At 45.3% G+C, this 26,355-nt stretch overlaps 1 pseudogene; it reads right to left on the bottom strand.

Annotated features, from left to right (window-relative positions):
- Positions 1-1,172: 1,172 nt before the first annotated feature.
- LOC133628431 (DNA topoisomerase 2-alpha-like) lies at positions 1,173-23,369 on the bottom strand (annotated as a pseudogene).
- Positions 23,370-26,355: the final 2,986 nt, after the last annotated feature.

Below are 26,355 nucleotides of genomic sequence, written 5' to 3'. Positions count from 1 at the left end.
GATGAGGGGACAGCAGTTGATGTCATCTACCTTGACTTCAGCAAGGCTTTTGACACTGTCTCCCATAACATCCTCATCAGAAAGCTCAGGCAGTATGGCTTGGATGAGTGGACAGTGAGGTGGATCAAGAGTTGGCTGAATGACAGAGCCCAGAGGGTGGTTATCAATGGCACAGAGTTGAGTTGGAGGCCTGTGGCCAGTGGAGTTCGACAGGGATCGATTCTGGGGCCAGTCTTGTTCAACACCTTCATCAACGACCTGGATGAGGTGACAGAGTGTACCCTCAGCAAGTTCCCTGATGACACCAAAGTGGGAGGACTGGCTGTTTCCCCAGAAGGTTGTGCTGCGATTCAGCAGGATCTCGACCAGCTTGAGAGTTGGGCAGAGAGGAACCTCATGAGGTTCAACAAGGAGAAGTGCAGAGTCCTGCATCTGGGAAGGAACAACCCCATGCACCAGTATAGGCTGGGGGTCGAACTGCTGAAGAGCAACTGGGAGTCCTGATTGATAATAAACTAAATATGAACAGCAATGTGCCCTCGTGGCCAAGAAGGCCAATGGCATTCTGGGATGCATCAAGAAGAGTGTGGCCAGCAGGTCGAGGGAGGTTCTATTCCCCCTCTACCATCAGTTTAAATGAAGCTTCCCACTCTGCTACAGATTTGCACATTTTCAAGCAGTGATTTAAAGCCAGAGCTATAGTTTGGTTACTTGGGGAGGAAGAGTAGACACAGGCAGTGACAAGGTGTGATGGTCCACGCTCTGGGTTCTCTCTTCAGTTATGTCCAGCTCCTCCGTCAATCTTTTCACAGAATCTTAAGGGTTGGAAGGGACCTTGAAAGATCATCTAGTCCAATCCCCCAGTGTCCAAAAAGCTCTTTGATCTACATCTCAGACTGTATCCTAGTACTGGTTTTGTCTCAAGCCCTCCTAAAACCCCTCTTCACTACTCAGACTGGCAATGGACCACCTTCCAATGGCCACCTTGATGTCATGACTCCCTGGCTCAAAGCAGTACTGCTCCTATCCAAGCTAGGAAGATGAAGCAAGCTTTCACTTCCCTCCTATGCAAGACATAACAGTTATCCTTTTTAGTTTCCTTGTTATGACATAAAAGTCAATAAAGAGCTAATGGAGAAGACTACAAGGGAGTCAGCCATCTGCACGGAACATCAACATACATCAAGTTGTTCAATGAAAATAGTAAGGTCTTCCTTTCACAGATCAACGTCACTCCTGTGCTTCAGGTTTTCCAACTCCTTTTTCTAAAAGGAATCACAGTTGATAATCATTAGTCACATATTTTTTAAATTCCACCATTAAAAAAAAATTACATAACAATGCTTTTCTAAGGAGGAAAACCATACTTTGTTATCTCTCTGCTTGCAGAGCTCATCTTAGAATCACAGAATCATAGAATGGTAGGGGTTGGGAGGGACCTTTAGAGATCATCTTCTTTCTTTTTAGTCAGATACCAAAGGGGCATGTTCAGCAGATAGTTGAAATGTGGTCTGGTAGCTGCAGCTGATTCTTTGTCACTCTCCTCCTCCTCCTCTTCCTCCTCTCATTCTTGATTGTGGATCAAATATTGTCAAGAAATCTAGTGACATCCAAGAGTCAATATTGATCAAATTTGGACTGCATCGCAGGTGCTCCATGTGCTTATGGCGTCCTAGACTCTTCTAGAGCCATTCAGAAATGGGTGAAGTTATGCTTCCTGAAGCTTCAACTGCTATCACACAGAGGAATCTATCTGCAAAAAAAATTCTCAAAACTCTTTTGCTTTGCTCTCCTCAGGCTAATTAAGAGCCATCTTTCACAACTGTGTCTGTCATGGTTTGACATGACAGCCTTTTCTGGCAAGGGGGAAGGGGCAGTAAAGATGACTTCTGTAAGAAGTTGCTCAAAACTCTCCCCAGCTCTGAGCCAGACCCACTTCTGGGGCTGAGCCAAATAGACACCTCCATGATCACTTTTTAAGAAGAAGTCGGAAGAGAAGGCTTCTTCCTGTTTCTTCTTCCTGTTTCTTTCTTCTTCTGTCCCTTCTTCTATCTGGTAGTGGTGCAAGGAGTAGGAAGAGTGAGAGAAACAACCATGCAGACTACAAGGTCAGTGATGACAGAGAGGAGGACATGTGCTGGAGCAGAGACTCCTCTGCATTCTACGGAGACGAATGGTGAAGCAGTAATTTGTTTGCATTTCTTTAAAGAACACACACCAGAGATATTCACTAAGGACTGTGTCCTGGGGGAGGGACCCAGTAGTATCGGAGCAGGGGAAGAATGTCAGGAGTCGTCCTCATCTGAGAAGAGAGAAGTGGCAGAGCCCATCTGTGAGAAACTGATCACATCCCCCATTCCCTGCCCCCCTGAACCATTGAGGGGGGAGGAGGTAGAAATATTGGGAACAGTGAGCTGGGCCTGGGAAGACAGGAGGGATGAGGGAGGGAGATCTTAAAGTGCTGGTTGTAATTTTCTCATCATCCTATTCCCTTTTTGCTTTTATTCCATTCTATTTCTTGTAGGTAGTAGAATAAACTTTCCTACTTTCCTCTCTAAGTTGAGTACTGGAGTCTGTTTTGCCCAGAACCATAATTGGCAGCGAGCCCTCCCTGCCCTTATCTTAATCCACAACAACCTTGTTTATTTTTTTACTCGCATTTCGCTGGGGCCTCCACCATCCTAAGGAGGGTGGGGGTGAATGGGGGCACCGAGTGAGAGACTGTCGTTGGTGCTGCTGTGCTAGCTGGGCCAAATCACGACAGTGTCTCACAGGCAGAAGGAAGCCCTTAAGCAAGAGCAGAAATTGCTGTGGCAGGAGGACTTGACATGACAGACTCAAACCTGAATGACTGAGTCTCAGTGCCTTCTGAATAGGAGGCTGAATTTTTACTTGTCTTATGTTCCCCATCAGAAATATAACTGCCACACAAGCTCTTGAATCCTCCAAATTGAAAAGCATCTTGAGCTTCTTCGTATTGATTATGAAGCTTCAGAAACAGGGGCCAGTTTGGATCTATTTAGAGGGAGCATTACCTTGTTTTGTGATTCCTTCCAAGCCTTCACTGCATCAGATTTGTACCCTCTCTGGATAAGAAGTTGAATCAACTCTTTCTTGGGTTTGTTTTCTTGAAAGACACATTTCAGGATTGCCAGTTAGTGACCATTACCAATAATTTTTAGGAAATACAGATGAGCTTTCAATTTTGGATCCCATGGTTCTATCAGCTTAGCATCCTATCAGGCTCTGAAACACCCTTTCCTCATCAGAGCCTGAAATAACACCTTTTAGCTCCTACTTGGCTGATTTGTCAGGTCAGCATTGCTCCTATACCTATCATGAACATCTGCCAGAGTACTGTAAATAATTTTCTTATTCACTTCCACATCTGCATTTCCCTTGCCCTAAGCAGGTTTTGAACTTGGAAAAAAAAAGTGTGATAGTATCAAAAAGGTTCCACAATAATAGGCAGGTGGAGGGGAAAAAAATCCCCCAATAGCACCCTGAGGCTTTGGTACAGCATGCACCTCATCAGACTTCACCTGGGAAATTTAGTGCCCCAATGAATGGAAATGCTTCAGCTGGAATTTGCCCCTTTTTAAGGTGTCAGAAGCAATCAACCATGAGACACACCAACACAAATTAAAGCAGTTCTGCCAGCCTCTGAACTACTTATTACAAAACCCCAAGAAAATGCATTTCAAGGTAATTATTTCTCTCCCTGAGTCAAGTCAAACAGACACAGGCTGTTGGGATGGTTGGGCTGCCTTCAGACACAAACCACAAAGTATCTTATGACACTTTGTCTAGCTGCATCCTCCACAAATGGAAGGGAAATACAGACTGCCTTTGAGACCAAGGTGGAAAAGTTTGGACAAATTTTAATGCTAGGAACAAAGATCTATTTCTTTTTTCTAACTCATGATTCTCAGATGCTGCTAACTTGAAAGTTCTTGTAAGTTTCAAACCTCAATCCACCAAGAACATGATTTGGAGTATTTTTGCAGAGGTTCACAAACATAACACAAAGAGATAGGGAATCTTAAGTAGACATTTGAACAGAAAACAATACCCTTTTCTAAAGCCACCAGTACTTAATACTGAGTCAAAAATAGATAGGAATTACTGCTACACTATTAAAATTCTACTCTCAAAATAGTGTCAAATACACAGTAGGAAAATTGTATGAGTATCTTGTTTTAATTAATCTGTGCATAATTTAGATTGGAGCTGTGGAAGAACTTTTTTCCCTGAGAGGGTTGTCAGCCCCTGTCCCAGGCTGCTCAGGGAGGTGGGGGAGTCCCCATTCCCTGAAGCTACTGCAAAGCCGTGGAGCTGAGGTGCTGAAGGCCATGAGTTAGTGGTGGACTGGGCACTGTAAGGGCAGGAGGTGGACTCCATGAGCTTAAAGGGCTTTTCCAAGTTAAACAATTCTATAATGCTCTATAGACTAAGGATACTCTGTGAAGTATTTTTCTCTTGCACATGACTGGAACAGAAAGATAAGCTCTTATGTAGTTTGTTATGAGCCACTCTGGGGTTGAGAGGGTGCTGACAGAACCCAAGGGAGCGCCTAGTTCCTCTTCCAATTTTGTAAACCAGGACTAATACATACCAATCACAATTTTGCCATCTATTTTCTCCAGGATGAAGCGAGCCTGGTTGCTCAGCTTTGCAGACTCAGCTCCAGTAAGCTATTCCTTTCTCAGATTGTAGTATCGGAGCCTGAGCTCAAAGAACTCTTTAAGAATATCCTGGAGGGAGTTGTACTTCTTGAGGAAGCCCACATGGTCAAAAAGAACCTAGATCAAAGAACATAGGGGTTAGGATGATAAAATTGATTTCCAAACCCACTTAAAATTACCTGTAACACAGGTGTGATAGTACAACTGAATTGAGCCAACAAATTATAAAACCTTACTGGCATTTTAGAAATTGCTTCTGTTTACAAGCACAGCACCAGAGACTATGTTTGGATTTCAGAGTTCTTAAAAATACATAGTAGGGGGTTAAGGTTCCTTGAATCTTCTCTGTAAGATAAACATCTTGCATAGAGCTTCATGCATGTCTCTCTAAACCCTGTGATTTCAGATCACTTCTTGACTCCTTCAGGCAAAACCATCTTAGCCTGGGCCCATGTCCAAGCCAGTCTCTTGACCTTTTAAAGGTACATATAGAAAGCTGATTTAAAACTAAGTAAGAGCAGAAAAAACAAAGAGCGCTTCTGTTACAGGCAGCAACTGCAGATGTCCATACAGTCTTTGAGTTAAACCAAGAACTCTCTTCAAGCAAAATCTATTCACAGAATCACAGAATGGTAGGGGTTGGACGGGGCCTTTAGAGATCATCTAGTCCAACTGCCATGCAGAAGCAGGTCCACCTAGGTCAGGTCGCATAGGAACGTATCCAGACGGGATTGGAAACCTCCAGAGAAGGAACCTCCACACTCCCTGGACAGCCTGTGCCAGGGCTCCCTCACCTCAACAGTAAATAAGTTTTTCCTTATGTTTAAATGGAACATTTGTGTTCCAGCTTATGTCCATTATGCCTTGTCCTGTCACTGGAGACAACAGAAAAAAGTGATGCCTCAACCTCCTGACACCCATCATTTAGATATTTGTAAACATTAATGAGATCCTCCCCTCAGTCTTCTCTTCTCCAGAATAAACAGCCCCAGTTGTCACAGCCTTTCCTCATAAGGAAGTTGCTCCAGTCCCCTGATCACCTTGGTGGCCCTGTGCTGGACTCTCTCCAGAAGTTCTCTGTCCCTCTTGAGCTGGGGAGCCCAGAACTGGACACAGGACTCCAGATGAGGCCTCACCAGGGCAGAGTAGAGGGGGGGTAGGAGAATCTCCCTCTACCTACCGCCCACCTCTCAAGCCAGTCGAGATCCCGCTGAATGGCAGCTCAGCCTTCTGGGGAAACAGCCAGTCCTCCCAGTTTGGTGCCATCACAGAACTTGCTGAGGGTACACTCTGTCACCTCATCCAGGACATTGATGAAGGTGTTGAACAAGACTGGGCCCAGAACTGATCCCTGTGGAACTCCACTGGCCACAGGCCTCCAACTCGAATCTGTGCCATTGATCACCACCCTCTGGGCTCTGTCATTCAGCCAGCTCTCGATCCACTTCACTGTCCACTCATCCAAGTCACACTGCTTGAGTTTTCTGATGAAGATGTTATGGGAGACAGTGTCAAAAGCCTTGCTGAAGTCAAGGTAGATGACATCCGTTGCTCTCCCCTCATCTAGTCAGCCAGTTATGCCCTCGTAGAAGGCTATCAGGTTGGTCAGACAGGATTTCCCCTTGGTGAATCCATGTTGACTCCCCCTGATAACCATCTTATCCTTCATATGTTTAAGTGACAACATTGAGGTTAAGTTGTTCCATCACCATTCCAGGGATGGAGGCGAGGCTGACCAGTCTGTAGTTTCCTGGGCCATCCTTCCTGCCCTTTTTGAAGACTGGAGTGACATTGACTTTTCTCCAGTCCTCAGGCACCTTGCCTGTCCTCCATGATTGTTCAAAAATGCTGGAGAGAGGCTTAGCAATCACATCAGCCAGCTCCCTCAGCACTCTAGGATGCATTCCATCAGAATCCATGAGCGTTAAGCTTGGCCAACAAGTCTTTAACCTCTTCCTTTCCACTCAGGGCAAGTCCTCTGCTGTCCAGGCCCTCCTACTATCCTTGATGGCCTGGTTTTCTGAGGGCTGGCCTTGACTGTAAAGACTGAAGCAAAGAAGGCATTCAGTACTTTGGCCTTCTCTGCATCCTCAGTCACCAGGGCACCCTCTGTGTTCAGCAGCAGGCCTACAATACCCCTAATCTTCCTTCTGCTGCCGATGTACCTGAAAAAAAATCTTCTTGTTTTCCTGGCTAGATTTAATTCTAGAAGGGCTCTAGCCTTCCTAGTTGCACCACTGCATGCTCTGTCAATGTTCCTATACTCTTCCCAAGAGATCAGGCCCTGTTTCCACCTCTCATAGATGTCTGCTTTCTGCCTGAGTTGTCCCAGCAGATCCTTGCTCATCCATGGAGGCCTCCTGCCTCCTTTTACTGCTTTTCTCCCTGTGGGGACACACTGATCCTGGGCTTGGACGAAGTGGCGCTTGAAGATCAACCAGCTCTCTTGGGCACTTCTATCTTCTAGGATCTTATCCTAGAGGCCGAAGTCGTCTTGTCTGAAATCTAGAGTCACAGACCTACTTTGTGTCCTGCCTCTTCCACACAGGATCTTGAACTCTGTCACCTCATGGTCAGTGCAGCCAAGGTTGCCTCCAGCCTTCACATCCCCAGACAGACCTTCTTTATTTGTCAGCACAAGGTCCAGCAGCACACCTCTCCTTGTTGGTTCCTCAATCACTTGTGACAGAAAGTTGTTGTCAACGTTCTGTAGGAACCTCCTGGACTGCGTATGCTTGGCTGAGTGGCTTTGCCAGCAAATATCAGGGAGGTTGAAGTCTCCCATGAAGGGATTGGGATTGTGAAGCAGCTCTCAGTTGTTTGTAGAAGGCCTCATCAACTTCCTTCTCCTGATCAGGCAGCCTCTAGCAAACTCCCATGATAGTATCACCTACCTTACCCTGCCTCTTAATTGTACCTCACAAGCATTCAACCTGCTCCTCATCCCCACCCAGGCAGAGCTCAATGCACTCTAATTGCTCTTTCACATAGAGAGCAACTCCACCTCCTCACCTCCTTAGCCTGTCTTTCCTAAACAATCCATAGCCCTCCATGGCTGTGTTTCAGTCATGTGAGCTGTCCCACCACATCTCTGTGACCACAATGAGGTCATAGCCCCGCATCCGCACCCACATCTCCAGTTCCTCCTGCTTATTCCCCAGGCTGCATGCATTGATATAGAGGCAATGCAGGGGCTTACTCAAACACACAGATTTCCCTGGATGGATGCAAGAGTATCTTCCCTGATTTGATACTCCTTCAGGGCAGTCAGCCTTCTACATCTCATCTTGGTATGGGGCTGAGGAGCACTCATCATTGTATTTCCTGCTCTGACCTGTTTCCCCATTAGATGGGATGGCACATACTTTGTCATTTCACTCCCCACCCCTAAGTCCTTCAGTTTAAAGCCCTCTTCGATCAAGTTAGCCAGCCTATTCCCAAGTATTCCAGTGCCCTTGTGAAAGAGGTGTATTCCATCCCGCCCTATCAAATACAGTCCCCAAAGAAGATTCTGTTCTCATAAAAACCAAAATCTTCTTGCCAGTACCAACCTCTTAGCCAGGAGTTAACTTGTGTAACTTTTGTATTGGTGACTGCCCCTTTTCCTCTGGTGGATAAGATGGAAGAGAAAATAACTCGTGCCCCCCTACCCTTTACTTGTTCCCCCAAGGTTTTATATAATCCTGCTTGATTCTGGTAACTTCATGTCTCATTACATCATTCATCCTCACGTGGAAGAGGAGTAGGGGGTAGTAATCCGCATCCCTGACAAGACATGGCACTCAGCCACATCATGGAACTGGGCTCCCAGCAGGCAGCACACCTCTCCTAACTCCTTATCTGATTGACAAATAGGCCTCTCAGTGCCTGTTGCCTCTTTTTTCAATGCCCACTGGCTGTTGCTGGCAGAGCAGCTGGTGGTGAATTATTTGGTGAGTTACTCCTCCTTCTGGACCTTGCTCATCTGTGTCACCTGTCATCAATACCTCATACTTATTTCTGATTGGCACTCTGGAAGGAGGGTTATGAAGGGGAACCCTGCTTTTCTTTGTCACCAGGATCCAAGGCATTTCAGTTTCACTGGAGGCTTGTACCTGATTGTGGAACCATCTGTCAATCTCCACCTCTGCTCCTCTAATACTACACAGTCTACTAATGGTTTCCTGCAGCTCTCTCACCTGATGCTGCAGCTCTTGAACTTGAGGGCACCTATGACACATACTTACCTCAGCAGCAGATGTGCCTAAACACTCCCTGTACTCCACCTGCACTAAAGCATCATTGCTGACCGTCTCTGTCTGGGTGGATGTGTCAATCTTCACCAGGGTGTTGTCCATCTGAGCTTTGGCTTTAGCCCTCAGGCAAGTGCCCACCATCTTGTTAGCTTAAGGCAGGAGCACTTCTCCGACTTGCAGCTCTCTGTTTGGGCTGTGGGATTGTTTCCTGACTGTTGTCCCTGCTTTCCCTGCCTGCATGAACTGCTGCATGAACTGCCCTGGCTGCAGCTCCTGGTCTTCACACTCCTTGGGGCCGTTTAAATCCTCCACGGTTGCTGCAGCACCATCTCCCAGCAGGATGCCCTCTTGAAAGAACTGCCAGCTCCTGGTGGGCCTCTCCTCACTTCACTCCCCGTGCTCCAGAAACCCCCGGAGCTCAATCGGCCATTCAGCTGTAAAAAACGAGCCTTGCCACTGCCAAGTGTCTCACCGATTGGTATTACATACCATCAAGTTGCATGTTAAATTTGTTTGGAGTTTGAAGACTTTATGCAGCCCCACTGATTCCGCTTCAAATAGTTTTCCCTCAGTCATCTTCACTATAAACTTCACTGTTGTGTCTGTGTGATATTCTTTATAGTCTGTGATTAGTGGGAGTGTCTTCTCAGTCCCATTTAACATTGGCTCCAGAACTTGCTCTTTGTAAGTCTGAGGAAAGAATGTCAGACCCATGCTTTCCATGCAGATGAAAAACTCCATAATCACTTTGCTTTACATGGGCAAATTTGCTATTACCTTTGTCCATGTTCTGACAGGAAACTCATTGATCTCAAGGTTGTAGAATCAAGGATAGACACTTCACCACTTATCACATGCTGATTAGGTCCCAGTTCATCTACTGTGCCTTTGAAATTCTTGTAACTAGGAAGCTGAGTAGAAAAGAACAAAGGGTTCAAGCTTTGTGTTGATGCTTCTATTTTTCAGCACTTGCACAAAATGCACCAATATGTGCTGAACAAACTAAGACGTACGACATTGATTTACAAATATGTTATTTACCATAGGCAGTGACTCTTCTCCATCCATCAGACATTGGATACTGTTCACAACTTCCCTGATATCAAAGTTGGGGATCTTGCAGGATCAGCCAGTACCAATCCCCTCTGCTCCATTTATCAGCACCATGGGAATGACGGGACTATACCATTCTGGCTCCACGTGTTGGTTGTCATCTGTCCTGGTTTGGGCTAGGATAGGGTTAACTTTGATGAGGAAGTAGGAAGGGGTACAGCATGGGCAGCTGACCCAGGCCAGCCAAAAGGTATTAGATACAATACTGATGTCATGCCCAGTACATATAGGCAGGGAGCTAGTTGGGAGGGGCGCTACGGAACCGCGGGTTCGACTGCCGGTCAGGAGCGGCTGTGTCGGGTCCCGAGTGGTGAGCAACTGCGGCATGCACCATTCCTTTTATATATCCCCTCATTTACTGTTATAACTGTTTTTTCCTGAACTTCTTTCTTCTTATTGTTGCTCTATTAAACTGTTCTTATTTCAACCTACATGGGTTTTCCCTTTTTCTCTGATTCCCCTCCCCATTCCGCCAGGAGGAGGAGGAGTGAGCGAGCACTCTCGTGGCTCTTTGTCCCCAGCTGGACAAAACCACATTATCTGACGCCCAACGTGGGGCCCATAGGGTTGAAATAAGACAGAATGGGCTGAAACTAATTTCTTGTGTACATTTCTGATATTAGTTAAAAAAGTTGCTGGTCACAATTTTGATTTATATGCTTAAATGGTGTTGGCCAATAATTTCTCATATGCACTATGTATTCTCTGTGATAGTGTTTATTGCCTTTGGAAAAGGGATGAAAGCACTCATTCTGATATACTGGTTGGTATTGGCTTATGGTATGGTTATATCACTGGGTATGGAGCTAGGCCAGTACTTGTACATGACTTGTTTGTAATTTCTGCAACTTGGCCATTTCCTCTCAGAATTTAGTGACAATAATGACACTCAATTCATGGGAAAAATGGAGGGACATATTTTTTCCATCTTTTTCATCCTCCCTTACTCATTCAGGTTAACTGTAATAGCTTTTGACACTTGGGATGTTCCAGACATTGTGGGTTTATTGTTCTGTCCTCTAGGTAGGGTGATTTTCTTGGGTAGGGTTGCAAAATTTGTTTTTCAGACTGTTATGAGGTTGGGTAGCTATGGAGGGATTGACATACAGAAGAATATGAACAGGTATTGGAAGAGTTTTTTACTTGTACAGATTAGGAATGTCACCCTAGCAACAACTGTGGCTATTCAAACCAAGGCAACTGACAATGTTGTTGCCCTAACTCAAACAGCAGATACCGTTTCTGAATCAGAGGATCAACCTGTGCCAGTGTCAGTTGCTCCTGTCCAGAAAAAGAAATAAAAAAATCAGTTCGCCTTGTGAGGGATGAAGATAAACCAGGGTCATCACGGGAGTGGGAGGAAGAGCCAGAGATAATCACCCAGTCCTTGTCCCTGAGTGAACTGCAAGAAGTGCAAAAGGATTACAGCTGCCACCCAAGTGAGCACATTGTCACCTGGCTGCTCCGATGCTGGGAGAATGGGGCCAACAGCTTGGACTTGGAGGGCAGGGAAGCCAGGCAGCTGGGCTCCCTGTCCCAGGATGGCAGCATTGACAAGGCAATTGGACGAAAGACAGAAATCCTCAGCCTCTGGAGAAGACTTTTGTCAGGGGTGAAGGAAAGATACCCCTTCAAGGAAGATATCATATAGCACCCAGGCAAGTGGATTGCAATGGACAAAGGTATCCAGTACCTGAGGGAGTTAGCTGTGCTGGAAATGTTTTATAATGAGCAGTCACCAACAGACCCAGATGAGGTCCAGTGCACACAATCTATGTGGCAAAGATTTCTGCAAAGTTGTGGTAGTTTGACCCTGGCTGGATGCCAGGTGCCCACCACACCACTCTATCCCCCACCTCCTCAGCAAGCCAGGGAAGGGGAGAAAATAAGATGGGAGTCTTGTGAGTTGAGATAAAAGCAGTTTAATAAAGAAACAGCAAACCCGCACGTGCGGGAAGCAAAGCAAAAGCAGATAAAGCTGTTACTCTCTACTTCCCATCAGCAGCGATGTCCGGCCACCTCCCGAAAAGCAGGGCTTCGGTACGCATAGTGGTTGCTTTTGGAAGGCCAGAAATGAATCTTGTCTCCCCTTCCTGCTCCTCTCCCCCAGTTTATATTACTGAGCACTAGTCATAATATTGATATCAACAGTAAGCGCAGCACTGCAAGAGCTGCTGTGGAACATCACTACCATCCCAGACCCACTACACCAGTAGAATATCAAAGGCAGAAAATCAGCAATGAAATCAAGGGTTAGTTACCAGGGTGATCACAGCATCATCTGTAGGTCCAGAATAATTGAAGCCAATTTGATGTTTAGCCATATCTCCAAAGTATTCTTTAGCTTCCTTAGATGTGCTGGTACCCAAATCTTCAGAGATAGTACTAGTCAACCCTAGTAATTTCTTGTCTAAATTGAGTGGCAGTTTAAAGAAATATTTTGCTATGCCTAGTTTCTGCAGTGCAGCATATAAACGTGCAGCATGAAGCTAATCTACCAAAAACTTATGTTACTTTAAAATCAGATGTAAGGTATAAAAACTAGAATAATTAGGGATAAGTGAGCAGCTGCATGTGTTTCTTTTGGATTTTGCCCATAACTCCTGTAGATATCTGAAATGATTAACTGCCAACTGGAAATGATTCCTCATCATCCAGCCATTGTTCTGCAGTTGGCAACTTTCTTTAAGCAATTCTGGAGTAAGTACTTAGCTTACAGCACTAATGGCAGATAAGGACTGTTCTATGGAAAATAGCACGTAAAATTGAGCATTATTGCCTAATAAGGGCTGAAGGAATGATAAACTACAATATTGTAGTTCTATTTTGAGAGATTTTATTGAGATTTATTCCAGTTAAGTGGTTATTGTTTCCTTACATTTATATTTTGTCACATGCACATGTAATCAGAATGTCTGAGGAGGAAAAGAGACTTGGAGGACACCCTGACCAAAACCTTTCTGCAAAAGCAGGGCTAAATGAACTGAACTTAATCATGAATACTCTTTACTTGGGCCATTTAATTTCACCAGATTAAGTTTTCTACAAACCTTTATAGTACTTGATTTTCCACGTGTTGTAGTTCTATCTACTGTTTTTCCATTCTTCAAATTCAGGAATGCTGTAGAATGCAATTTCTTCTTTGTTTTTAGAGACCTACCATGAACAAATATTTTAACTGTGATATGAGAAGAAGATTTGGATCAATGGATCCTTACACAATCACCTTACCATCTACTCAACTCTCACCTTGATGATAGGAGTAATATATTCCTCCGAAAAATTGTGTCTTAGAAGTGATGGCCAGTTGTGATGGATGAAGTTAATCAGCAAACCTTTGATATGGGATCCATCATGATCCTGATTTAAAAAGAAGGGGAAAAAATGATATATTTTATCTAGGGCATTATATAATTGACAATTGTTAGCTTAATAGTAAATGATTCTATTGTTTCAGCTAACTGACTCTATTAACTTTCACTTCTAAAAAGGTGACCATGCTGGAAATTAGGAGAAACAGAAAAGGCACAGTCTTGGTGAAAAAGTATACCAAGGACTGGTCAAGGACCTTGAATCTGCAGATGGAAAGACAGTATTTAGCTATAAAGTGATACTATTCTCCCCTCTCTATCTGTTTTGGTTTGTGGCTGAAAAGACATTACGACCCACTAAAATACAGAATGATAAAAAGAAACAAACACAGGGACTAAGGTACAACAGTGGCAATGGGAGAAAGGTAATATTTTCTTCTTTCCTCTGTATTCAAGTGCTGGTTGTTTTCCTCTCACAGTTTTCCATTTTAGTGAACCTAATCTGATCTGTCATGATCATAATCTTTCCACAGCAAAGACTCTTTAAAGATTCTCCATCTTCATAGTTTTCTTATACTGTAAATCCACAATTTTGATGATGTCATTGATTTCAGCATTTTCCATAAACTAGGAAAGATCACATGGAATAAAAATTTGCCTTTCAGTCTTAATATGTTGCTCAAAAAAGTCTAAAAATCATCCATAAGTATACCATTGAATGAGCTTTCTCTTGCCAATGGATTTTTTTTTCTGTTCAGAAACTTATAATTTCTAAAATGAAGTCTAATGCTTAAATTATTCTACATCATCCCAAATATTTTCTAGTCCACAACACAAACATGATCCCTTCAGGCAAAACATTGAACAGGACTAAGTCAATATTCCCACTTAATCATAAAGATGAGACTAGACTTGTGTTTAAGATTCTACTCCTTTGAGTTACAGTGTTCAATTGGACTGACTCAGTTAAAAAATTGCATGATACACAGCAGTGTACCTTCTAACACACAGATTATAACAATTGTCCAACTAACTTGCTTATGAGAAACTTCCCTTACGTTGAGAATTTTCCCATATACTCCAAATACTCCATATTTCTCTCTACCAACCACTCCTAGACCAGACATAGTCAGTGTTTTGGCTGAGTCTCTCTCAGTCAGTATAAGTGTACAATCCAAAGAATTCTTGCTGCCTAAAAACACAGATAGTAAATGGGGAGAAACATAGGAAATAGGACTGTAAAATGAGGATAAACTATAGTTGCAGTTTTTCTCATTTTTCATGTGGAGACAATACTTTCATTTGTTTAACGAAAGAGTTTTAACTTTTTTTGAATGGATTCATTGCAAAGGATGTAAAATGCTAACCAGCATCATTGACATCATCCAGCTTAGGAATACCCATAACCTAGGTGAGTTTCACAGCCAAACATTTCTTATTCAACTGGCTCTGAGCTTTAAATTTTAGCCAGTTTAGGATACTTTCAGCAATGCCACAACCAACTGACTGGAATACAAAAATAAACCCAAAACTATTGTGGGAAAAGGCTTAATGACAGAATTTAAAGTCACGTTTTCTTTAGGTCATGGCATTACTTCCAAAGTATTTATTTGCCAAATGAAACATGATGCAGTTTTTCTTGATTATCCATGTATATCAATACTTATAACCTTAATAAATTTTTCACTCAGTTTACAGATTGAGCTAAAGCTCTTTGCTTGCAGAGTCATCTTCTCCTTAGTCCAAGTCAAAATTTAGGTTTCCAATTAAGGCATTCACGAAGATCCACATGTAGTACTTCACCTACAGTTAAACACAACAAGCATCGTATGTTACACTAGGCTCATCTCAGCAACAGCATTAGCCTGTCAGAATTGCCCAGTGAACCAAAAGTCAGTTATCATTGCATGATTTGGGATTTTCCTAGATGTCTTCAAAGAATTTAGGATAGTTAATGAACCTTAATGAACTATTGTATGATTTGGGATGTCTAAATAGGTATTATATATAGAATGATAGAATGGTAGGGGTTGGAAGGGACCTTTAGAGATCATCTAGTCCAATCCCCCTGCAGAAGCAGGTCCATCTATATCAGGTCGCATAGGAACATGCCCAGGCAGGTCTTGAAGACCTCCAAGGAAGGAGACACCACAACACCTCTGGGAAGCCTGTTCCACTGCTCTCTCATCCTCACAGTAAAATAGTTTTCTATTATATTTAAGTGGAACTTTTTGTGTTCCACCTTCATCCCATTACCCCTTGTCATGTTGTCAGATACCATCAAAAAAAAGGATTCCCCAATTTCCTGACACCCGCCATTTAGATATTTGCAAATATTAATAAGATCCCCCCTCAGTCTCCTCTTTTCTAGACTAAACAGCCCCAATTCCCGCAGCCTTTCCTCATATGAAAGATGTTCCAGTCCCCTGATCATCTTGGTGGCCCTGCGCTGGACTCTCTCCAGAAGTTCTCTGTTCCTCTTGAGCTGAGGAGCTCAAAACTGGACACAGGACTCCAGATGAGGCCTCACCAGGGCAGAGTAGAGGGGGGGAAGAACCTCCCTCCACCTGCTGGCCACACTCTTGATGCATCCCAGGATGCCATTGGCCTTCTTGGCCACCAGGGCACATTGCTGGCTCATGTTTAGTTTATTATCAATCAGGACTCCCAGGTCTCTCTCTGCAGAGCTGCTCTCTAGCAGGTCAATCCCCAGCCTGTACTGGTGCATGGGGTTGTTCCTTCCTAGATGCAGGACTCTGCACTTGTCCTTGTTGAACCTCATGAGGGTCCTCTCTGCCCACCTCTCAAGCCAGTTGAGATCACAAAAAATGGCAGTACAGCCTTCTGGGGAATCAGTCGGTCCTCTCAGTTTGGTGTCATCAGTGAACTTGCTGAGGGTACACTCTGTCCCCTCATCCAGGTCGTTGATGAAGATGTTGAACAAGACTGGGCCCAGAACCAATCCCTGTGGAACTCCACTAGCCACAGTCCTCCAACTCGATTCTGTGCCATTTGATCACCATCCTCTGTACTATGTCATTCAGCCAACTCTAGATCCACCTCACTGTCCACTCATCCAAGTCACACTGCTTGAGCTTTCTGATGAGGATGTTATGGGAAACAGTGTCAAAAGCCTTGCTGAAGTCAAGGTGGATGACATCCGCTGCTCTCCCCTCATCTAGCCAGCCAGTTATGCCCTCGTAGAAGGCTATCAGGTTGGTCAGACAGGATTTCCCCTTGGTGAATCCATGTTGACTCCCCCTTATAACCATCTTTTCCTTCATATGTTTAGTGACAACATTGAGGTTGAGTTGTTCCATCACCATTCCAGGGATGGAGGCGAGGCTGACCGGTCTGTAGTTTCCTGGGCTTTTTGAAGACTGGAGTGACATTGGCATTTCTCCAGTCCTCAGGCACCTTGCCTGTCCTCCATGATTGTTCAAAAATGATGGAGAGAGGCTTAGCAATCACATCAGCCAGCTCCCTCAGCACTCTAGGATGCATCCAATCAGGACCCATTGACTTATGATCCTTAAGCTTGGCCAACAAGTCTTTAACCTCTTCCACCTAGGGCAAGTCCTCTGCTGTCATGGACATACTGTTATCCTTGCTGGACTGGGCTTCCTGAGGGCCGATCTTGGCTGTAAAGACTGAAGCAAAGAAGGCATTCAGTACTTCGGCCTTCTCTGCATACTCAGTCACCAGGGCACCCTCTGTGTTTAGTAGCGGGCCCACATTCCCACTAATCTTTCTTTTACTGTCGATGTACCTGAAAAATTACTTATTAATGTCCTTAACTTTCCTGACTAGATTTAATTCTAGAAGGACTCTAGCCTTTCTAGTTGCACCCCTGCATGCCCTGGCAATGTTCCTGTACTCTTCCCAAGAAGTCAGCCCCTGTTTCCACTTCTCATAAATGTCTGCTTTCTGCCTGAGTTGTCCCAGCAGATCCTTGCTCATCCATGGAGGCCTCCTACCTCCTTTTCCTCCTTTCTTGCGCATTGGGACACACTGATCCTGAGCTTGGAGAAAGTGGCGCTTGAAGATTGACCAGCTCTCATGGGCACTTCTTCCTTCTTGAATAATATCCCATGAGATCCGTCCAAGTAGATCTTTGAAGAGGTCAAATTTGGCGCACCTGAAATCCAGGGTCACAGTTCTGCTTTGTGTCCTACTGTGGAGAAAAAATGAGGGAGCATGGACATGGATCCTGGGGTATAATGTTAGGCCTGATGGGGCAAGGCAATCTGAGTTCTAGTTATATGAATTTAATGCACAATCAAGACCAGAGTCAGAGCCATGGTTAAAGTAGTTGCTGTCACATAGTCAGCGAAGACAGCAGGCCGCTTTCTGTTTCTTCAAGGTCGGGCTGTTTTCAGCTAACGAGCTAACAGCTCAAGGTGGAAAACAACTTTGGAGAAAAACAAGATGGGAAAATGTGAGGGAGCTTGCTTATCGCAGAAACCGCAAGTAGGGTGAACATAAGAATGTAATCTATTAGCTGCTGTTGCTGAGCCAGCTTTGAAGCTGCTGTGTATATAAGTTAGAGCCTGCTCTCAATAAAGAAGAAGATTTCTGCTATCACTCACATTGAGTAGGACTGATTTCTTCCCACCCAGCTGAGAATCGGACCCTGGGTTGATCGCCACATGAAGTAGGCTTGGAGCTGTTTTTTCAGGCTTCGAGCCTGGGTTTTTCAGGCTTCGAGTCTGGTTTCAGGCTTCGAGCCTGGGTTTTTCAGACTTAGAGTCTGGTTTCAGGCTTTGAGCCTGGTTTTCAGACTTCGAGTCTGTTTTTTCAGGCCAAGAGCTGAAAACTTTGCGGCATCCTACCTCTTCCACACAGGATCTTGAACTCTACCATCTCGTGGTCACTGCAGCCAAGGTTGTCTCCAACCTTCACATCCCCAACCAGACTCTCCTTATTTCTCAGTACCAGGTCCAGCAGCACACCCCTCCTTGTTGGTTCCTCGATCATCTGCAACAGGAAGTTGTTGTCAACAATCTGTAGGAACCTCCTGGACTGCGTATGCTTGGCTGTGTGGCTATCCCAGCCAATATCAGGGTGGTTGAAGTCCCCCATGAGGACCAGGGATTGTGATCATGAGGCAGCTCTCAGCTGTTCGTAGAAGGCCTCATCAACTTCTTCCCCCGATCAGGTGGCCTGTAGCAAACTCCCACAATAGTATCATCCACATTACCCTACCCCTTAATTCTCATCCATAAGCACTCTACCTGCTCCTCATCCCCACCCAGGCACAGTTCAGTACATATTAATTGCTCCCTCACATAGAGAGCAATTCCATCTCCATGCCTTGTCAGTCTGTCTTTCCTGAACAATACATAGCCCTCCATGGCTGTGCTCCAGTCATGGCAGCTGTCCCACCACGTCTCTGTGACTGCAATGAGTTCGTAGCCCTGCATCTGCACCCACATCTCCAGTTCCTCCTGCTTATTCCCCAGGCTGCGTGCATCGGTGTAGAGGCAGGGCAGGGGCTTACTCAAACACACAGGTTTCCCTGGATGGATGCAGGAGGATCCTCCCTGATTTGGCTCTCCCTCAGGGTGGTCAGCCTTCTGCATCTCTGTTGCCGCTACCAGCAACATCAGCAGGCCACCCGCACGGATCACTCAGTCCACCCCTGCTGAGGGGAGAAGATCACTACATACACAGTATGGATGATGCTTTATTCCAACTAATTCCTTACACCATGTGCTTTTATCTGCTAACACAAGCATCTCCTTTCACTCTACCCTGTGCCCGCCTCTTCTGTACCCTCCACCCCTTGCGTTACCACTCGAGATCTTCCGGACGCCTACAACATCTCCCCCTCCCTATACTCCATGACTCCAGCATCCTGTGGCACGGGCTGATACATAACGTGTCTGCCCAGCACACGTGCTAGCTGAGCCAATTGCGGGAAGATATAAACAGGTGCTGGCCGTGTTCCATTTCACTACCCAATCTCACCAATAGTTGAGTGACCACAGCTGGATCTGCGTCACGGAGAGCACTCCAAAGAACATGTCAGTCTGCAAAAGAGAGTCAGTAGACCGTTAGACTCATATCTCTGGTCATATTCATTTCACCGGGACCCACTGCTGGGTTCCCTCCTCTTCTACACAAGCATACCCTTGGCCCAGGCATCTAAGCTTCCACCCTGATTCCCACTCCCCAGTGTCAATTTGCTGTAATTTGACTGCTGGTAATTTATCTACAACTACCGGTTCTTGCTCCCTTAAGTGTGCTTGCACCGGTATGGGTCCTGATCGTCGAACAAAGTGGTTAAGGACGTACAGACAGCGCATTAAAATATGGTGTTGCCTATCGGGGGGAGTTCTATGTCCCATGCTCTCCCCCTCCCTAAGATGGTTGAGCTGTACTTTTAGAGTAGCATGAGAGCGTTCGACGATTGCCTGTCTCTGGCTATTGTGAGGGATACCGTGCACCAATTTAATCTGCCAGGTTCGACAGAATTCCTGTGTCACATGGGAGGTGTAACAAGGCCCATTGTCAGTTTTGATTTGTTCAGGACATTCTAGGACGGCTATACATTGTAGCCAGTGCCTGATCTCATGGAGCACTGTGGCTCAGCACATGGGGGTAACTAGTATGTAACCACTGCAGGTGTCAATGGTGACATGGAGGTGATGGTTGGGGCGAAAGGGCTCATAAATTGTGAGATCTGTTTGCCAGATGTGATTCGGGAGCAACCTTCAGGGATTAACTCTGGCTTCCACCGAAGCACATTTGAGAGCAAGCAGTAACTATCTGCCTTGCCACTTGGAGAGGGATCTTGGTCTGATGATGTAGAGCCTGCACTCCACAATGCAAAAAGGCGTGCAGCTGTCTGGCCACTGGGAAATCCTCTTGAGCAGAGATACGCCATACATGCGTTGCTGCTTCATCCACCTTTTGGTTACCTTCGGTGAAAGCCCCTGGAATACTGGTGTGACTGTTGATGTGTACAATAGAGCAGGGGGCAGCACGAGTTTGTAAAGCATTCAATATGAGGTCTGCTATACTGGTAGAGGCACAAATGGCTCGTGCACATTGTCGAACCTGTTCAGCGATGAATCCCAAGTCAGTGATGATATTGAGTGGCGTTGAATGCAATGTCTGCAGGGTAAGAGCGACAGCCTTGGCCTCCAGATATTGCATCGATTTTGTCGCGTCAGTATGCAAGATTTTCTCCCATCTGTCTCCCTGTTTCCACACCACTGCCACTGTGTTGGTCTTTGATGAAGCATCTGTAAACGTGTGTCTTTACAGTCCCATGCAGCTCCTTCACAACCTTTGTTTCTAGGGGAACCCATTCATATCTGCCCCCATTGGTCATTGAATCATAGAATCATGGAATCATAGAATGTTAGAATGTTAGGGATTAGAAGGGACCCCCAGAGATCACCCAGTCCAACCCTCCTCCTGCAGAAGCAGGTTCACCCCGACCAGGTCACATAGGAACATGCCCAGGCAGGTCCTGATGACCTCCAAGGGAGGAGACTCCATAACCCCTCTGGGCAGCCTGTTCCACTGCTCCGTCACCCTCACAGTGAAATAGTTTTTGGGATTTTTTTTTGGTTTTTTTAGGTCATAACTCAAATTTTACTAACAAGCATCAGAGTTTTATAATCAGCAGCAAAGCTAGCATGTTTACACTACTTCTAATTGGTCCTTTCTCTAAAAGCTAACTGTACTTTTCTGCGATAAGCCTTGCAGTTTTACATACTGCTTCAGCCTCTGTCTTGCTCGAGCTTGTTATCATGTAGGCATTCTTTCTTCTTCTTTTCTCACAGTTGAGAGCAGCTCAAGGACAATCTGCACATTAGTTCTCAAAGCATGGGTTGTTCACTGTTACTAAGCCGTGGCTTCTTTCAGACAGAAATTCCTCCACAATTCCCCCTTTTTGAGCAACCCATGCCTGGTAAGCTTCTTTTTATACACTATAAAAAAAAAAGTACAGCTGACAAACAAAATTATTACACTTGTGCTAAAAGTAAAAATCTCTATTTTGCAAGGTTGCATGTCTAATACTACTTACATCACTAATCAAGCCTTCTAATGTTATTGAGGTTTGATTACTTTGTTTGCTAAGCCAGCATCCTAATTTGCGTAGCTGAGTTAATAAAGCAGATACTCCTACACCTGGAGCAAATATACTAGTTGCTATTATTGCTGAGGGAGACCAAGGGGTAACTTGGCCATCCATATTCGCTAGTAAATGCATGCACAAATCATTTTGGATGACGATGTTTCTAAATCATTGTGTGATTAGGCATCAAGATCGTCAGTCGTCCCAAACTGCACGGTCCCCCTTGTGATCTCGAGGGTATTCCAGGCCATGCCTGGTCCCCACAAATCAGAAAAATTCCCTTTGGTAACTGTATAGGCACAAGACTAGACCTGGATCTTTTTGGTGAAGTATAATTGCACCAAGATGTCGTGTTCTTATACATGCCCAGGATGGAATCCACATTCTGTCTAAATTTTTTTGGTATTGCTGGTAAAATGAAACATAACACAAAAATTCATCTTTATAGATCCCAATAATTCTAACTCCTGTGGCTCTGTTGTCATTGTTGGCAACCATGAAATGATCGAATCCCAGTTGTCAACTTTGCATTACCCTTAACTAAGGGATTTGTTTTTAATGCATTTGGTAAAGGCCATTGTGCCACATCTAATGGAACTCCCTCCAAACAGGTAGAAAAAGGATTATCTGGAGTGGCCATTGATAAACATATTGTAGACTGATTGATTGCTTTAGCCAGTGTAACCCACATGTTTTGCTTGGGTTGTTGAAATTGCCTAAAACCATTTACCACAATCATTTGAAGCATCAACAGTATGACAAAATCCTTTTTTTACTCTTGATCCAAAAAAAAAAAAAATCCTTCACCAATGAGTCCAAAATAGAAACCACTGTTTATAAACCTTTTTCATCCTTTTTTTTTTAAATGTGTCACTGACTTCTCAATACCAAAATGTTCTGTTCTTCCAAGTTCCATTCCTGACACCTAAAACACCTTAGAAAGTTTCCATTGTAAGAAAACCACTATTCATCATCACATTTATAGAAAAATGCATGACATCACGGCCAACAGTTTTTACACTCGTTGAGGCAACAGATTGAGGATGGAAAGGATGAGCCCAGCTGTCCGTGAGGGCTGGGGCCAGTGATGTCGGCGCGCCCGGTGGGGGGGGCACTCCGGAGACACTTAACGGGCGCGGGAAGCAGCTGCGCGGCGGCGGTGGCTGCGGATGGAAGGGTCGGGAGGGTCTGGCTCACTCCGTGACGTCCCCGGCGCCGACTGCGCAGCCGGTATTACTCTCTCCTGCATTTTCTTTTTCTTTGTCTCCCTTCGCGTGCCCGATGGTGCCCAGTCTAACACGTGATCGCGCCTCCCCACTCTCCCCTGATCATCCTGCACCGTACCCCCGTCCGATTCCGCCCGCTCGGCATTCCCAGTCCGCATCCTCTGCAACTCGTCCCAGGGGTAACTCGGCGGGCGGGGCTCGACTGGGAAGCAGCTCTCCCGTGGGGGCTCTGTTCCGTGGCCGCACCCCTCACTCTCCTCCTCGGTGTCAAGTTTATCACATTCCGCGTCCCCACACAGTGACGGACCCGTCTGCGCCCCGTGATTTTCCACTTCCACGCTCATTTGAGTCTCCTGGTCGCTACAAACTCTCTCCTCTGTCTGCGCTTTCCGCCCCTCCCCCCGGATAGCTTCCTGCGCTGACAACAAAAACTGTTTCTCCTCTGCTGCCTTAGACAGAGTCCTCTTAACCTCCCCCCATGCTTTAAGATGTTGATCCATCCCCTTGGTCCCCGCTAAGGCAGCCTGTAACATCTCCTCCTCTACCGCCGTCCAATTCTGGACATTTAATAACTTTGTGGGTGCCTGTACCACACTCTGCCTCCGCATCCATAGCATGCACGCAGCCGTGGGCGTGCGATTAATCCGCTCGCCCACCTCAGGCGCCACCGCCTTGAGTACCTTAATCACCTGTTCCAACTGTGCCATGGCTGTGGATGTCCTGCATTCCGCCGATCACGTCGGGGTCACCGTATGTTGCCGCTACCGGCAACATCACCAGGCCACCCGCACAGATCACTCAGCTCACCGACCGCTGAGGGGACAAGATCACTACATACACAGTATGGATGATACTTTATTCCAACTAATTGTTTACACCATGTGCGTTTATCTGCTAACACAAGCACTTCCTTTCACTCCACCCCATGCACGCCTCTTCTGTACCCTCCACCTCTCGCGTTACAACCCGAGATCTTCCGAACGCCTACAACACATCTCAGCACAGTGTGCAGATGAAGGGCAATCATCATTGCATTCCCTGTCCTGCCCTGTTTCCCAGCTAGAGAGGAGAGCTTATTCTATTTTGCTTCTCCTCCCACCCCTCGAGTTCCTTAAAGACCTCTTAATAAAGTTTGCTAGCCTACTCCTAAATATTCCAGTGCTCTTAAGGGAGAGATGAATTCCATCCTTTCCTATCAAGCTGTAGTCCCCAAGGAAGGATCCATTGTCATAGAATCCAAAACCTTCCCACCAGCACCAGACTCTCAGTCAGGAGTTCACTTGGTTGATTTTTCCATTGCAGACTCCCCCTTTATCTCTAGTGAACAGAATGGAGGAGAAAATAACCTGAGCCCCTCTACCTTTTACTTGCTCCCCCAAAGTTTTAAAATCCTTCTGGATCCTGGAGGTGTCATGCCTCATGACATCATTCATACCTACATGGAACACAAGTAAGGGTTAGTAGTCCACATTTATGTAATAGAAGTTACTTGGTCAAAATGCACTTGATAAGTTCTTGCATCTACTTCCAGTTTCTTAGACATTCACTACCCACTAATAACTTGTCAATCATTGACTTAATGGGTCACCTCACCTAGAATCTCATAAAAGATTTTGTATAAGCCAAGCACATAGGTCACATCTCTGCAGTTAAGGCCCACATCCTGATCAAAACCCCATATTTGCTGAAAAGAAGGCAAGAAATACGTAAGTCCTCAGCACATCTTACATACCATCATTTTGTAAAGCGGATGTTTTGGGCTTTATAAACAGACGTTAAAGACTTCTGGCCTGCACTGAGTAGTTCAGACGGCTGAATCCCCCTGCTCTCCCTTGCCCCAGGCTCTCCCGCACCTGAGTGACTGTCTCCACGGAGCCGATGTAGGTGTCTGGCCAGAGCAGGATGTGCTCCAGCTACGTCTTCTTCTGGTAGATGTGCTCCACCAAGAGCACCTTCTTGGTGCCATCGCCCTTGGGCAGTAGGGGATTCTCATCCGCAGGCTGCTCGAGGAAAGACAGCAGCAGTGAGGGGCAGCGGACCCAGGAGGGGAATTGGGGGCGAAGGGGATCAAGGCAGGGTAGGGGGTTGGAGTGGGCCCAGGTGATGGGGGACCCTGACATGGTACCAAGGAGTTGCAAATCTGCTGGGGAAGAAAAAACTTATCTACACAAAGATAGATAAGCAGAGACATCCTTTATTTGACAATGCACTGGGGACACAGGATCATTCCCAAAGAATGTCCAACAAAGCATTAAAATTAACAGATATTTATACCCAATGTTCTTTTGCTCTTTATTATTATGCATAAAAGCCTGTTTATAATTGTTCATTAAATTTACCCTTTAACTTGATTGGTTATTTGTTACTTTTACACATTACATCAATCTTATTGATTGGTCCCTTATTACACATATATATTTCAAAAATACTTGGCCAAATAGCTGATTTAGGCTACTGATTATTTGGTGTTCTGTACCAGAATGGTACTAATTATCTGGTGCTCTGGACCAGAATGTTACCTGGTGCTCAGCACCAGAATGTTATGGGGGTTCAGGACAGTGAACAGCCTAATGGTTAATATAACAAACTCTTTTCTTCCTCTGAGGCAGTTACTCCCAACATTGTTCTTAGATGTTTTATGGTTTGCAGGTGCATGGATTTAAACAATCCCCCTCATTATAACTCTTATTTTCATTGTGCTTGATTTCTCATGCATGATCTTCTCTTTGGGAGTGGCTTCACCAAGGAGGCCTAGTTTTGCTTAGTTATGCTGACTTACTTATGAATTTTACTTAAGAATAATTATTCGATAAAATTACTTGAATTTTTATACCTTCTATAACAAAGGGAGAGGAGGGAAATCGGCGGGGGGAGGGGTGCACAGAATCTGAGAAACGGGGGATCTGAGGCGCCCAGAGGGGGAAGAGGCCGTGAGAGGGTGTTCTGGTTTAGCAAGGAGCAGCTTTTGGCTTAGTAACAGGGGGAGAGGGTTGCAGTGAAGACCCGGTAAAGAGTTTTCGGACTCTCCCCCGGCTCCTGGGTTCAGACCCACCTCCGGCCCGGCTGGGCCAATCTGGTGCCTCTGCGATCACTATTTAGGGGACAGGAATTTGAAGTGCAGGCAGGAGGTGTGTGAGTGATACAAGATGGAGGCGACCACGCGGACCCTTCAGCCAGAGAAGGAGGAAGGAGAAGCAATAGACCAGAGACCCCTCTGTTAGCATTACTGTATATGGAAAGTTAGAAGTAGTTAGGCTAAGGTCTGTATTGAGGCATAGTGAGCAGTGTGGGATGTTGATGTAACCTAGCAGTCTAGGGAACTAGTGGGGCATGCTGAGCTTGTGCATTCTTGCTTAAACAAGCAAAGAGATTAGTGAAGAATGCTGAATGCTGAATCTTGTTTTTCTCAAAGAAATCGTTATCTCGAATGTTTACTTGTTTGTTATCTATGGAAATTTATGGCTGTGGATTTAGATAAGCATAGTCTCAAGTAACTACATGAAAGAGCACAACATAATCCTAAAGTTTAGGAAAACTGGTAAACATCACGTGGACCTGATGAAGTAATCATTTGTGAAAAGTATATAAACTCTGTGAAATTTTCTGTTAATGGGGGCTCTGACTTTGGACACTAGTCCTCAGGTCCCTAGGGCCCTCAATAAAGCACCGCATAAAACGACCTCGGTTGTTTTG

This window comes from Colius striatus, chromosome W (assembly GCF_028858725.1).
Source record: "Colius striatus isolate bColStr4 chromosome W, bColStr4.1.hap1, whole genome shotgun sequence".
Classification (NCBI taxonomy): Eukaryota; Metazoa; Chordata; class Aves; order Coliiformes; family Coliidae; genus Colius; species Colius striatus.
This window is presented reverse-complemented; position numbering and strand designations above follow the sequence as displayed.